This window comes from Cryptomeria japonica, chromosome 3 (assembly GCF_030272615.1).
Source record: "Cryptomeria japonica chromosome 3, Sugi_1.0, whole genome shotgun sequence".
Taxonomy (NCBI): Eukaryota; Viridiplantae; Streptophyta; class Pinopsida; order Cupressales; family Cupressaceae; genus Cryptomeria; species Cryptomeria japonica.
The window spans coordinates 94968768-94984383 of record NC_081407.1 but is presented as its reverse complement, the minus strand read 5'-3'; the positions used below and the strand labels follow the sequence as shown (position 1 = coordinate 94984383).

The 15616-nt window shown below is 35.9% G+C and overlaps 1 pseudogene; it reads left to right on the top strand.

Annotated features, from left to right (window-relative positions):
* Positions 1-4050: 4050 nt before the first annotated feature.
* LOC131044059 (heat shock 70 kDa protein 6, chloroplastic-like) overlaps positions 4051-15616 on the top strand; it is a 31671-nt pseudogene continuing 20105 nt past the window's right edge.

Genomic DNA, 15616 nt, shown 5'->3' with positions numbered 1-15616 from the left:
AGCATTTTTGATAGCTTTTCCAAAGTGCAAAAACAACAGTTTTCGGAGCAGTTTTAGGGGCAGAATCAGGACAGTGGCGCCCGCGCCCCTGTCCCGAACATTTTCAGTCAGATTTTAACTCCGAGTATGCATTTACATTCTTGTCTTGTCCTTTTGTTTACAGCTTTCCATTGTTTAAGTTCAATTCTGCAATCTTGTTATTAGTTCATACTTGCACTTTGGGGTTAGGGATTGAACTTGCATCATTTCATCTTTCAATTGCAACAAAGGAATAGAAATCCTAATAGGTAGCCCGTGGCTCTCTCTTCCACAAGAAGAAGTAGCCAATTGTGTGATACCTCTAGGCTCTTTCGTATTCCACAAGTGTGTGGTTGAAAGTGAGATTAGGGCCTGTTTGCTTAGTGTCACTTTTTCCCCCACACAGAAGCAATCTAATTCAAAACCACAATAGGGAAAAGGACAATCATCCTCTCCATCACAAGGCAATTTTTCATCCTCTTTCAAGAAGGCATGTCCGTGGGGTACTTTTTGCTGGAATATCATGCCCTTTGGACTAAAGAATGCAGGTGCTACATATAAGAGAGTTGTGAAAATGATATTCCATGACATGATGGTGCAGAAGCACCTACGCACCAGGAGGTTCTAGGAGGTTAAAATTTATAACATGAGGAATTTAATTTCATTTGAGTCATTCATTATGTATTAAAGTCATTTGAGTCCAATTGAATCCAATGTAAGGCTATGGAAAGCCAAATTGTAAAAGTTGTTCACCTAGGTCCTGATAAGGTCAATATTCATCAATAGGGTCAAAGTAGGAAAAATAACCCATGGGAGGATAAATATGATGTAATATGTTTTTTTTAGTCCCTTGTGAAGTGCCAAGAATGTGTATGCAAAATTTTGAGTTCATTTGGGTTAAAATACAAAAAATGTCAAAAAGTTGCAAAGAGCAACATTGCAAAAAGTTGCAAAAATTGATGTAAAAGGTTTCCATTTGGTCCTAAAGGTGTATTTAATCTAATCAGTTATAGGGGAAAGATCTTATATATTTCATGTAATGGTCAAATTTGAGTCATGGTGATCAAGTTGGAGGAGAGAATTTAGAGGTTACATCATTTGTACCTTTGACTATCACCCATACTACAGGTTTATGGTGATAGTAATGAAGGTTTTGTGCATCCAAATGGAAAGGATCTTCATGTACTAAGAAGGGAGATTGAGGAAGATAAATGACCACCAACAAATCAATTTTGTAATTTCCCAATAATTTGTTGTTTTGAATTTTGTAATTTCCCAATAATTTTATAATTGAGGAAGATAAATGATTAAAGATTGGAATACAAAGAAGAGTGAGTTAGCTTCCTTTAAGAACCAATTTGGTCATGTTCCATACATTGTGGTAAGAGTTCTATTAGATTTTTCAAAATCTGATTAGAAACCTTCTATAACCGAGTTGTATGCAAGGGTTTGAAGATATCTTAAGATACAACCATTCAAAAATTGCCATATTCTGGAATATAATAGTAAACTCAACAACCTTTCATATGAATTTGGTTTTAAGGTGGTTTATTCTATAAATCACAAGATATTTGATGCCCTAAGTGGACTGCGCATGCACATTTCTTGTTTTTCTGTAACAATCAAAATGGTCTCGGTGCAGAGGTCATAAATGTTTATTTAATCGTTGGATTTTCCTGAATTCTGGATATGATTTGTTAAACCTAGTTATCTACATCTTCACCAGAGGGATTTTTCTAGATCATTTCTTGAATGAAAGTTTTAAATGACAGAGTGTAGTACTGTCAGAACTGTCATACCTAGGATAGTCATAAAGAATGGAAAGTCTTGTTTGTTTTGGTATGGATTTTGGACTCATGAATCATCTAGGAAGTTGGTAAATGATCTTCATTGATGTGGAAAGTACTGGGGTTGATATAATGAGATATATTTTAGGTTTTGGAGGACTATGGCATTGTTATGTTGTTGATCATACTATTGGAAGTTGACATTATTGCAGGCAATGGAAGGATCATAGAGATGTTATGGAGGATTAATGGACCTCGAGTTTGTGTGCAGATAATAAAATGAAGATAGAAATGTTGAAGGATGTGAGATTAAAGGATAGAGTGGAGGATTCTTGCAAGGTAAGAGGTAATAGTTTTTGTGATTGATTGGCATTGTGGCCAAATAGGGTTTGAGGCCTAACTCTTTTAATGGAATCAAGTTGTAAATGTGACCTCGAATCAGGTGTATGAGATGATGTTGTGATTCATGATAATGTGAATTCTCATCGAGTTGAAAGACGTTGGATTTTGTCTTGAATGGACTAAGGACTAATTGGGTATTGTATGAGTTGGTTTCCTGAGATGAGTTTTATCTTGATAGATGTCTCAAACCTAACAAAGTTGTAGGTTCAATGGGTCAGTGAGCACCCTAGAATTGGAACTCTATGGTTGTTTTGGGGTTCTTGGTTGGGTTTCCATGATGCTCTGCATCAAATGATGTATACATTCATGGAAGATTATGTGGATGACATCTTGGCCAAATCATACAATAGAGAAGACCATATATGAATACTAGAAAAGATCTTTGACAGGTTAGAAAAGTATAAGCTATGAATCAATCCCAAGAAATGTACCTTTGGTGTTACTTTAGGCAAGCTATTGGGATACATTGTTTCAACTAGAGGTATCGAAGAAGATCCAACTAAGGTCGAAGCAATCATGGAAATGGCATCTCCGCAGAATATCAGTCAACTAAGATCACTTCAAGGCAGACTACAGTCAATTAAAAGATTTGTTGCTCAACTAGCAGATAAATGCCAACCATTTACTCATCTATTGCATAAAAATGTTACTTTCAAGTGGGACCATCAATGTGAGGATGCATTCAATAAGATCAAGGGCTATCTCATGTAACCACCTGCCCTAATGTCACCAATTCTAGGAAAGCCATTGTTACTTTATGTATCAACCACCGAAGTATCATTAGGAGTTTTGTTTGCACAACAGGACAATAAAGGAAAATAATGAGCCATCTACTACATCAGCAAAACATTAGTGGGATACGAGATCAACTAATCACCAATAGAAAAAGCATGCTTGGTGGTAGTTTTTGCTTCTCAAAAATTAAGACACTATCTACTATCTCACCCCATCAAGTTGATTGCTAAAATAGATCTATTGAAGTATTTGCTCAGCAAAGCAACATTAACATGACAACTAGAAAAATGGATTATGATTCTAAGTGAGTTTGATATTGAGTATGTTGACAGAAAAGCTATAAAGGGGCAAGTCATTGTAGACCAACTTAGAGTTGAGGCACCACTTCAAGATGATCATCCTTTATAGATTGAGTTTCCCGATGCTGATATCCTAACGATCACCACAAAAACATGACAATTATACTTTGATGGTTCATATACACAATGTGGATCAAGAGTAGACATTCTATTCATCACGCCACAAGGTCATACAATTCCAAAAGTGTACAAATTCAGTTTTCCATGCACTAATAATACAACAGAGTATGAAGCTTTGGTTACAAGTATCAAAATGGCTATCGAATGGAACATTACACAACTTCAAGTCTTTGGAGACTATCAGCTCATCATCAATCAAATCAATGACGATTATAAAAAAAATGATGAAAATTTAATGCCTTATAAGAAGATGGTTGATGATGTCAAAAAATATTTTGTAGAAATAAATTTTCAGCAAATTCCAAGGAACACTTGCTTCTCTCCTTCAAACAATGGCAACTTTTGATTTATGATACAAATATTTTTCATGTTAATAAAAACATATTCATTACAATTTTTTTTTTTGAAAAACCCCCTTTATGATACCCATCCTAAACCATCTATAGACCCTACCATAGACAAAAGAATCCATTCCTATTTGTATTTCATCACATGCACATCACTCCAAACACATCCACCCCATTCACCTTCCCACTTGTTTAAATTCTAACAAGAACATTCATATCAGTAGCATTTCTATTAGTTGTGTCATCTCAGAGGGTTTGGTTTTTTTTTGGAAATCCTAATCAATGGCAACTGTTATTGCTCAGGTTCACATATTTGGGGCTGTAGTACCTAGTGCGAATGCAATGGGCTCCGCTTGGAAGGGTGTGTGGAACAATGCCTTTTTTGGCCTGCAAAAGGGTGCTTTCAATGACAATTTTATTACCTTGCGAAGCAAGCAGTTGCAGTGGAGGTGGGCCATAGGACCTGTCAGGGTCATCAATAAGGTGATGGTGGGAATCGACCTCAGGACCAAGTATTCAGAAGTGGCGATTGTGATAAAAGGGAAGCCTACAATTGTTACAAATGCGAACATGCTTGTTGGGCAGATTGCCAAACTCTAGGCTATTGAGAATCCTAAGAATACATTCTCTTCGTTAAAGAGGTTTATTGGGAAGAAGATGAATGAGGTGGACAAAGAGTCAAAGTTGGTGACTTACATGGTTGCTTGTGATGAGAACATGAATGTTAAATTTGATTGCCGAGCTATTGGGAAGCAGTTTGCAGCTGAAGAGATTTCTATACATGTTAGTTGAATTTTAATGAATTGAAGACAGTTTATATTTTGTCAGTGTTTTTTAGGGTTTGGATTTGCCAGTTCTTTTCTCACTATGTTGTTTTATATTAGTACTATTGATCTTGCGTACAACGTATATTTAAGCATTTCCCTTGTTGTTGTTATATCGGATGGCTGTGTTGCTTCTTTCTTTAGAGTTTTAGAGTTTTAGGGTTTTGTAAGGAAGTTTCTTACGGATTATGGCTTATTATTATGTATTGGGTAAATGCTTTTTGTTAAGGCTATGCTCAGTTACATTGATAGTGAGAAATCTCTTTTTGTAACTATTCGCCACCCCCGGTGATTTGGATATGACACTGGTTGAATTTCAGCGCCTAGCATTATGTTTACTGCATTGTTTTCTAAGAAGGTTCTACCCTAATACGGTGCCATTGGGCGTTATCAAATTAACAAATATTGTTAGTTTAAGGTTCTCCATTGCTACAACAATGGGAGTTTTTTTTGTTTAGGCACTCGCATCGGCTCGCATGCCCAGCGATTTGGATGCATTTAATTGAATATCAATGTCCACTTCTAGCAGTTTTGATGACAATTCAGCTCTCAAACTATCTTTTGAGATTTGAACTTGCTACTCTTTCATGAAACTGTTGCTTATATTAGCAGTCTTTACATTCGATCAGCTGTATTTTATTGTTCTATGTTATTTTTGGATCATTGTGGGGTTTTTCTTGTAGAGAGTCGTGTTTTAAGGATTCGAATTCAAGCTCTGGTATGAGAGGATTTGAACAAAATACCATTGATTACAGCACCTGAGTTCATCTCTATTCTAACCTACCAGATTTAATTTTACTAAGAAGAGTAATTTTGTCTTTTTGGAAAATTGTGAGTATATGTACAAGTGGATTTGAAGGTTAGGTTCCATAATCTTTCGACATTGCACGTGTATTTAGTAGAGAATTTTGCTTGTTTTTTGTGGTTTTGTGGGTTGTCTGTTTGCAAAGTCAAAATGAATTAGATTATTTAGTGAGAAGGAGATGGATTAACAACTGGATTTAGGGGGAAAACAAAATGGATGAGAGGGTTTAATGACTGAATTAATTGGTCGTTGACTTGGTATGAATAATTGATATGGAAAGCTACAAGAATTAATAGTTGGGCTATCTGTTTTGTGTGAAATGTCTGCTTTAGGCCTATGGAAGTCATAACTTTAGTACTTTTGACCATTTCTCTTTTGTTATAGATTTCATAGGATTTAGATTGGTCTAAGGGGCGTTTTTCATTAGAAGTGGTTCTTGAACTATTTTCCTACAAATGAGGCAGTTTCCCATTGACTTGGAGAGTTATTTAGTTTTTTTTCCAGGATGAGCTGGCCTAATTTTATGTTCCTGGATGAGTTGGCTTAATTTCTAGGACCTGCTTAATGGAAAATTCAAAATTCTATGTCCATTTGGATTATTTCCAGGGTCAGTAGAAATTCTTGGTCCTTGGAGTTTCAGCTAATGTTTATGTAAATGCTAACTAATTAGTAGTTGACTTTCAGATAGAAAGAACTGAAAATTAGTTTTTGATGCCTTGGGATGTCAAGTATGATTAATATGTCTTTTTTTGTGTCGTTTATGAATTCATTACTTGTTTGGCATGTGGATGCTTCGGAGATCTTACTGTAGTTGGGAATATGTGATGTTCTCGTGAAATTTTCACAATAGGGTTCCGTATAAACGAGTAGGTGCAAACAGAATTCTACAACTCTTCTGGACTAGAGGTAGTAACACCTAGAAAGTATTATGGTTTAGGAGGCAGTAAAGAACTAGTATAGTAGGGCTTGGCACTAGCTAGGTAGTAAGTCTCCCTAGTTTCATTCAGTAGTTGCTTACCCTAGCCCTATTCACTTCTGGGTAAGTAGTTGACAATATCATGCAAAGTTTTGTTGTTCTTAAGAATTTTTAAGGTGTTTTTTGTTGAGGATTTTCTAGAGTGTTGTCTTCCATATCCACTTTTTCTCGAAGAATCAAAGGTTTTGTATAGCATGCCATGATATTGTCCTCTAATGGTAGTGTTTTAGGGATTTTGTAAGGAGTGTACTTAGGAATCCTGTGTTTTGGATTTTATTTAGTATTTTAGCAAAATTTGGGTTGTGTTAGTAAATATCATGTTGTTTACAATGTATGAAGGCAGAGATTAAACTATGGAGTAGTTAAATGGGTTCTTCTAACTTAAGTAACCTATCATTAACTTTAGATAAATAACTGAAATGGAAAACAAACTACTTGAACATCTTGGTTTCATATAGTAGCTTTTTCCATTTACATTTAGGTGCTCTAATTTTTCCTTGTCCTTCTCTTTCTTTTTCATATTACATCAGTGGTTTTGTATCGGAGGTTAGTAATTTGTTGCAGACTTGTGATTGTGAGATGGTTGTAGTTTTGAACTTTTTATTTAGCATGGTTATTGTGCTTTTTGTGTTCTTCTAATAAACCTTGGTGAGTCATCCAGGGTCTATAGAAAAGAGCAATTAAGCTTGGATTTTGGTAGGTGTTGGGCTCATCAAATCCTATGCTATAAGCATTTTTCATAATTCTGAAAGAAAACTCTAAAGTCTAAACTGTCGACTAAGAAAAATTGCCCTTTTCTTCAAGAGCATGCAACTGTTTGTAAATTTTATAATTTGACTACCCTCTTCAAAAAGAAACTACTCTACAAGCCAATGACCCACCAAACTGAGAAATGGAATAGCAAAGAAAACCATAACACTGGCACAAACTTTAGAATCTATAATTCTATATATTTAATACCATCGACTGTGTTGAAATCATCACACCTGAACATAGAAACCAGCCCATGAAAACCAGAACAGACTCTACAGCTTCAAACAGTGCACTAAAAAAGGCTCTAGGGGGCAACTTACTATGGTCCATCCAATGCCAATGCAAACAAAATATGTAGATGAGGGTGGAGGGGTAAATTACACAGGCCTTCTCACATAACCAGACATGCAATTACATCTTTGACACCTTCTCCTAGTCTCAGGAGAGGGGACTTTCCACAGTTCATGAGCCGTGTTAAAATCACAGCATCATTGAGAAGAATAATGCAGGCTTCAACATTCAAATTTTCCTAGATACCTTTCTATGCCATTGCCTTGTGAGTCCTCTAAATGTTGTCCATCAGAACATGAAAGTGCTCTAGATGGCAATTGAGAAAAGCTTTTGCTTGGTTTTTTATGTTGTCTTGAGGTAGGTAGGTCCTTGCTGCCATTGATAGCATGGAGGCACAATTCAAGGACAGAGCTATGTGGAATACATTTCTTCACCCAGCAAATAGACTAGGTCCAACAAAAGCTTTGAAATAGCTTCCCTTGTACACATGATATCCATTCTGTGCTTTTTGCCAAATCCCATATGTGTAATAGTCAGAGCTGCAGATCTAGATCTGATATCCTTTTCTCCAAGCAGTCTAAAATTGTCAATCATGTCCTTACCCGCTGCCTACTCCTTCATCCTACCACTGAAGCTATTTTTCCCTTTTTCCTTTGGGCATTCCCATTTGCCTTACCCACCACTGAATGAGGAGGCCATTGGAAAAAGAGAAAAAAATAAGAGATGAAACACTTAATTATAGAAGCACTTTTGAATCAGAAACCTCGTACCCTTCTTGTTAATTTTGTACTATTATGATTCCCAAAGATACTGAGAGGATGGGGTGAATCAATATCTGACCAATAAAGAAATTTTCTTAACTTATAACATAAAAGGCATTTCAAAACTATGTATCGGTAAACCAAAAATAATGCAGTAAATAAGAAAAATAAATACAACATGAAAGACACACCATAACATAGTATTTTTAATGAGGAAACCCAGTGTGGGAAAAACCTTGGTGGGAGTTGTGACCCACAATATTCACTTCTTGGCCAATAAGAGAATATTACTGATACAATAGGGGCCTGCACATGCAGGAAGGCCAAGTGCCTAGAGCTCACTACTCAGTTACAAAATAAGACCCACTGACTTACAAAAATGGATTATACAAATCCAATGTCATGTACTACTTCAGATCAGCATCTAATATGTCAGGTTCAGTACCGGTTTAAGCTCTGCAATATTCATAAACCCTTATCCAAAATCCACTTTACAATTCGGATATTAGGTCTGCAATAATCCTTCCATATTCGCTTCTACTAAATGATCTACAAGATCTCATACTTATATGAGTCTTATTACAATCCACCATGTCAACTTACAAAAATATTTTACAATTAAATACAAAATACAATTAAACAAAATTCCAGTTGGTCATGGTGCCAGTAATCTTTCTTTTTGGTGTCAGTGAACTGTATGCCGGTGTAGAGTCTGTCGGTGCCAGTGCCTGTTGGTATCATATGATTGTAAGGTTTCCATCAATGACAAAACCTTCAATCACCTACAATTTCTCATTGGAATGTGCATTTGCCAATAATCTCCCCCTTTGGCATTGATGGCAACACTCATGAGAAAAACTCAAAATTGTATATCCAAAAATTGAAGTCCAAAAAATGTTACCAAAAACTATGTGCTCCCCCTGAGCAAATGATCTCTTGTGTCATTGGATTTTTCTCAATTCCACTACTCCCCCTTTGGCATCAATGACAAATATTTTCAAAGTGTTAACTGAGTGCAGTTTCAGCTTGATCCTTGTAACCGGTTGGTTACAATCTAGAAAAGGTCTGCCAATACAAGATTCAGGCTCTCATTGAACCTTTCATTGTCCTTCAATGCAGCTTCTGTTCTTTGAATTGTACAAGTGAGGTGATGCATTTTCTCTTCTGGTGTCTTCAGTCCTTGAACTAGTGCCTCAGAGATCTCTTTTCTCAAAGAGATGAGGTAGTCCAATTTGGGACTGAGTCTACATTTAAGATATTTTTCCTTTCCTTTTATTCTTTCCTTCTCTTTTTCCAATTTTTCAAGTTTCTCCTCAAAACCTATTGTTTTCTACTCTATAACTGATAATGGTTTAGATGAATCAATGAAATTTTCAGCTATATCGTTTATTTCTTTCTGTACCTTACTGATCTCCTTGTCTATATCTACTATCAAAATATTAGTTTTACATGTGTCTCTATACAACTCCTTAAACTCCTTTATTGTTTTGCTTAGTGCCAATAAAAGGGTATCAATGTGTCCCATGCACTTTTTTATTTTCTCATCAAAGAATTTCTGTTTTTCTTTATCCATTTTCTCTTTAAATGTCTCCTCATTAATTTGATCAACTGTCAAAATGTTATTGATGATATACTTAGACAATGTGTCTAGTTGATTTAAAGAATCTTTATTTTCCACATTGCACTTGGGTGCTATCAATTTTAGAATAGGAATTGTATCATCAATAGCCTTATACGCTTGTGCACTACACTCTGTGATTTTCTTAATGGAATCCAATAACACCTCTGTCACATTTGTTAGTTTGAATTATGTAATGGAAGAACCAACAATTTGCATTCCGCTGGTGTGAGTAACCTTTTTGCTTGTATTGACCTCTGGTAGGTCAGTTTGTGTTTGTATTTCTATTAGCAAAGGCTTCGGTTTCTCAGCTGTTGTCAATGGCACTGTCTCTACATGAACCTGTACCTCAACCTATGCCTCAGAGTGTTTCACTATGCTCTCTACTGTCGGTTAAGGTCATCACATTGTCATTTGAAACTTTCTTAGTTCTGTCAGGCATGCTACCGGTGGAAGGTAACCCTATTACTGCCCTAACTGATTCTTTAGTGATCTTATGGATGGAATCCAACCAAAATAATTCATCATGGACTCTACTTAGGACTATTCTTATCACATCTTCAGGAAAATTAGGAATGCTAAGAATATCCACAAAACCTAGGGTTTCTACAACCTTGTGTTCCAGTTTAATGTTACCATTTGCATCACAAATCACTGTCCTATACATGTTCTTGATTTCATCATCTCCTAATTCTTCAATATGAAAATGTATGTATATCCTAGGATCCTCCACATAAACTACTCCCTTAGGTATCTTCGAAAACGCTCCTAGGGTATCGTCCTTCTTCACAATTTCAGGAATAAGTTTGAACACGGGTCTAGGTCACTTGATAACCTCAATCACAGTAGGGTTTGTAATAAATTTAGGTGCAGATGAAGAATCCATAGTTATAAATACCTCAATCTGCCTTTAGGATGAGTGCTTTGATGAACTGCTTCCCTTTTCACTAAGGGTGCCTTTGCTTGGGATTTTTGCTCTCTCGAAGATTTGAATGCTCGGTGAATGGAAAAAGGAGCCAAAACACTTACTTTATAATTTTATTTTCTTCAACCACCACATTTAATGCTTGTTGGTTAAGTCAAACTTAACACATCTATCGGTAAAGAAGTAATTCAACTTCTCACCATCAAGCGAGGGTATATTAGCATGTGTTTTTCAATTTGTTGCCAAATCCCCTAAGGATTTTCCTTTAGTTAGATGAAGAGTCTCCTACCGGTGGAGTGATACTTTATTCTGCCAGTGGAGGAGTATTCCCATCAACATTCTGATCTAACTTTCTAATCCATTGCTTTGAGAATTATTGCTTTACCTCTTCAACTTTTTCTTTACCTTTCAGGCTGGGTCCTTTGTTATTTACCAGTGATGTCTTACTTCTACAAAATTTTGCAATATGTCCAATCTTGTTACAAGCATAACAAGTCACATTGTTTTTCTAAATAGCTTTCCCATATCCTATGTCGGAGTGTGTTCTGCATTGATTAGATAAGTCTCCAAATCTTACACAAACATAACATCTTACATTCATTCTGCAATTTTCTGAATTATCACCAACTTTGTTGCATTTAGAATATTGATCAGTGGGTGTGTTAGTGTTCTGATAATTTCTAGAACTACACTGATTTGCTCTATGAACATACTTGTTACAGTTAAAGCATTTCCCATTAAATTTGTAAGCATTAGATTGTCTTACCAATTTACTATGATCATGATTGTTTGCAGTACTGGAGCTTTCACCAACTTCAAAGCCAAGGCCATTTGTGTCACCATTAGGTTTCTGATTTTTCAGCATGTCATCAAGTTCTTATGAACTTTTCTAGAATTTCTCCTTGTGTTGATTTGCAGTAGCCAATTCATTTTCCAAGATTCCTTTCTGTCTCATGAGTTCAGTTCTGTCATTTTGTGTATGCATCAAATCTATCTTTAACATATCATATTCATGACTAAGTCTTATGTTTTCATTTCCGGCATCATTTAGTCTTCTAACCAAGTCATCTTCATTCTTCTTTCTATCTTCAATTTCTTTACAAAATCTCATAGACATATCTTGCATCTCATTCTTCATTGTACTGTTTTCTTGTCTCAGTTTGTTTACCAGATCATTAAGAGTTTCCTTTTCATCATCATCATTCTGCATCTTTTCACAAAGTTCTCTTCTCTTATTCCTTGCAATAGTGAGATTTTATTGAAGTCCTTGAATGATATCCTGTGCAGCCTTCAGATCATCTTCAAGTTTGATATTCTTCACTTTTTTTGCATCAAAGTCTGAAAGAGTTGTTTCCAATTGCTTTCTCAAGTTTTACATCTCTACTGATGTCAGGATCTTCCTCAGGCTATTAGGCTTTTCAAAATAGAGGACCAAGCTCTGATACTAATTGTTAGGATTCCCAAAGATACTGAGAGGGGGGGTGAATCAATATCTGACTGGTAAAGGAATTTTCTTAACTTATAACATAAAAGGCATTTCAAAACTGTGTATCAGTAAACCAGAAATAATGTAGTAAATAAGAACAATAAATACAACATGAAAGACACACCATAACACAGTATTTTTAATGAGGAAACTCGACGTGGGAAAAACCTCGGTGGGATTTGCGACCCACAATATTTTCTTACTGGCCAATAAGAGAATATTACTGATACAATAAAGGCCTACACATGCAGGAAGGCCAAGTGCCTAAAGCTCACTGCTCAGTTACAAAAGAAGTCTCACTGACTTACAAAAATGGATTATACAAATCCAATGTCATGTACTACTTCAGATCAGCATCTACTATGTTAGGTTCAATATGGGTTTAAGCTTTTCAATATTCATAAACCCTTATCCAAAATCTGCTTTACAATTTGCATATTAGGTCTACAATAATCCTTCCATATTTGCTTCTACTAAATGATCTACAAGATCTCATACTTATATGAGTATTATTACAATCCACCATGTCGTCTTACAAAAAGTTTTTACAATTAAATACAAAATATAATTAAACAAAATTATTGTTGGCCATGGTGTCGGTGAACTGTATGTCGGTGTACTGTCTGTCGGTGTCGGTGCCTGTCGGTATCATATGATTGTAAGGTTCCCATCAATGACAAAACCTTCAATCACCTACAATTTCTCATTGGAGTGTGCATTTGCCAACATATACTAATATGTTAATGTTAACAAATGATAAATAAAAACAAAGTTAACTTATCGCATTTGACCAATGGTTACACCGTTCATGGTATCGGGTGGTAAAGTGATTCTCAAACAAGTCGCACTCCTTCTGATTGAGTAAGTAAGCGGTGACTAGTTTATATACTGTGGTGAGAGGTACGTAGGGAAGAGATGTGTCTTCCCACATGGGAAGACATATCTCTTCACTATGTAGCCCCTCGTATTCTTATATAGCATGCTTACATTAAGGAAGATGCACACATCGAAACTGATAAGTGTGGTGCATCTTTAAAACACGCTATAGAAGATAAAATACAACTTTCAGATTATATCTCCATCTCTTCTATTTGATCACGAAATTTTGAAAGAACTTAACATGGTATCAGAGCAAAGTTAAGGAACATCATATTAAAATCCTGTAACAATCTCATAAACTTTCACCAGGCTCTTGCTAAGATCACATTCCCATAATCCTAATGACAACCGGAGTTAGGTTTGAAGATAGATTAGATGGAGCATCAAATTTTGTATCTTGGAAATTGAGGATCATGCTTGTTTTGAAAGAAAATAAAATTGGCTCCCATGTCAAAAGTGCAATTCCTGAACCCTCTGATGATATAGAGAAAATTCAGTGGAGCAAGGACAGTGAGAAGGCCCTTAAGATAATTGTGGATTTGGTAAGAGACCACATTGTACCAGTCATTTTTAAATATGAGACAGCCTTTCAGATGTTCAAAGCACTAGCTGACATTTATGAAATCAACAACATTAGCAGGGTTCTCATCCTAAAGAATCAACTACACCATATAAAGATGAATAAAGGAGAAATAGTTACATCCTATTTATTGAGGATCACTGAGATTAGGGATCAACTATCCACTATGGGCCTAAATGGACTTCCTACCTCATGGGAATTGTTCATTCAAGGAATCAGTGCTCGTTCTAAATTTCCTAAGTTTGATAGATTAAAAACCAATTGCATTCAAGAGGAATCTCTCCTTGTCATGAGAGGAATAAAACAAAACAATGGTAATGAAGAAATTCAAGTTCTAAACTCTAATTCCCACAAGAGAGGAAAGAAGAAGAACTTTAAGAGAAATAGGGACAACAACTCAAATGGCAAGAGGTCTTCAAAGAAGAAGAGAGACATTTCTGAAGTACAATGTTTCAGATGTGACCAATATGGGTACTATGCAATGAAGTGTCCAGAAAGGATCAAACAACAAGCTTCAATGGCATAAATTAAGAAAGGGAGTAATTTCGAGAAGCTAGTCTTCTACTCAGCCCTCTCTAGTCAAGTCACCTCCAGTTTCAACACATGGGTGATTGACAGCGGAGTATCTCGATACATCACTGGATTTCATGAGCAGCTAGATACACTTGTGGAAAGTTAAAATGAAGAAGTGACAATTGGTGATGACTCAAATTATCCAGTTATGGGAATAGGAACCTGCAATATCAACCTAAAGTTAGGCATATCCCTACAGCTGACTGGAGTACTATTTGTACCTGGTATAAAGAGAAACCTTGTCTCGGTTTTTGCACTTGAAGATAAGGGTTACAAATTAACCTTTATGGAAGGAAATGTACTTGATTGGCAAAAGAACTCCACCATCAAGAAAGCCCAGACCATTGGAGTAAGACAAGGGAGCCTCTACAGACTTTGCACCATTCCACCTCTAGCCTTGATTCATGAGACTCTAGATTTGAATGAACTTTGGCATAGAAGATTAGGTAACCTTCATTTCTATACCTTACCTAAGATAGAGAAGATGGTGATCGACTTACCCAAGCTAAGTCAAAAATATGAAGGAGCCTGCAAAGGGTGTGCCTTGGGAAAGAATACTAAAGGGTCTTTTAATTCTATCAACAATAAATCCAAAAATGTATTAGAATTAGTTCATTCTAATTTATGTGGACGCATGTCTATACCCTCATTAGGGGGATTTTTATATTATATAATAGTTGTAGATGATTATTCTAGGAAGACCTGGATATATTTTCCGAGGTACAAAGAGTCTAAAGAAATCCTTTCTAAACTTAAGGAATTCAAAGCTCTTGTAGAAAATATGATAGGTAAGAAAATCATAACCTTAAGAACAGACAATGGGGGTGAATACACTTCTGATATGTTTAAATATTATTGTATAAATGTTGGGATTAAGAAGGAGTTAACTATACCTTATAACCCACAACAAAATGGGGTAGCTGAAAGAAAGAATAGGACTATAGTAGAAGCTCCTAGGGCTATGTTGTTTGACCAAAATATAGAAACCTCATTTTGGGCTGAAGCATCTACGACAACTGTGTACATTCAAAATAGATGTCCTCATTCTCTTCTTGACGATAAAACCCCTAAAGAAGCCTTTACTGGCAACAAACCTGACATAAGTCATTTCTGGATCTTTAGGTGTCCAGTCTATATTCATGTCCCCAAAGAAAAGAGGTCAAAGTTAGAACCTTCTGGAAAGAAAGGAGTATTTGTTGGGTATAGTGAAACCTCTAAAGCCTACATAATATACATACCTGGTCAAAGACAAATTGAACTAAGCAGAGACGTCATCTTTGAGGAAGACATAGCATTCAGGAGGTCCAACAGCTCTAATGAATTAGAACACCAAGATCCTCCTACAAGCTTGGATGAGGATTCCACCCCTGAGATTTA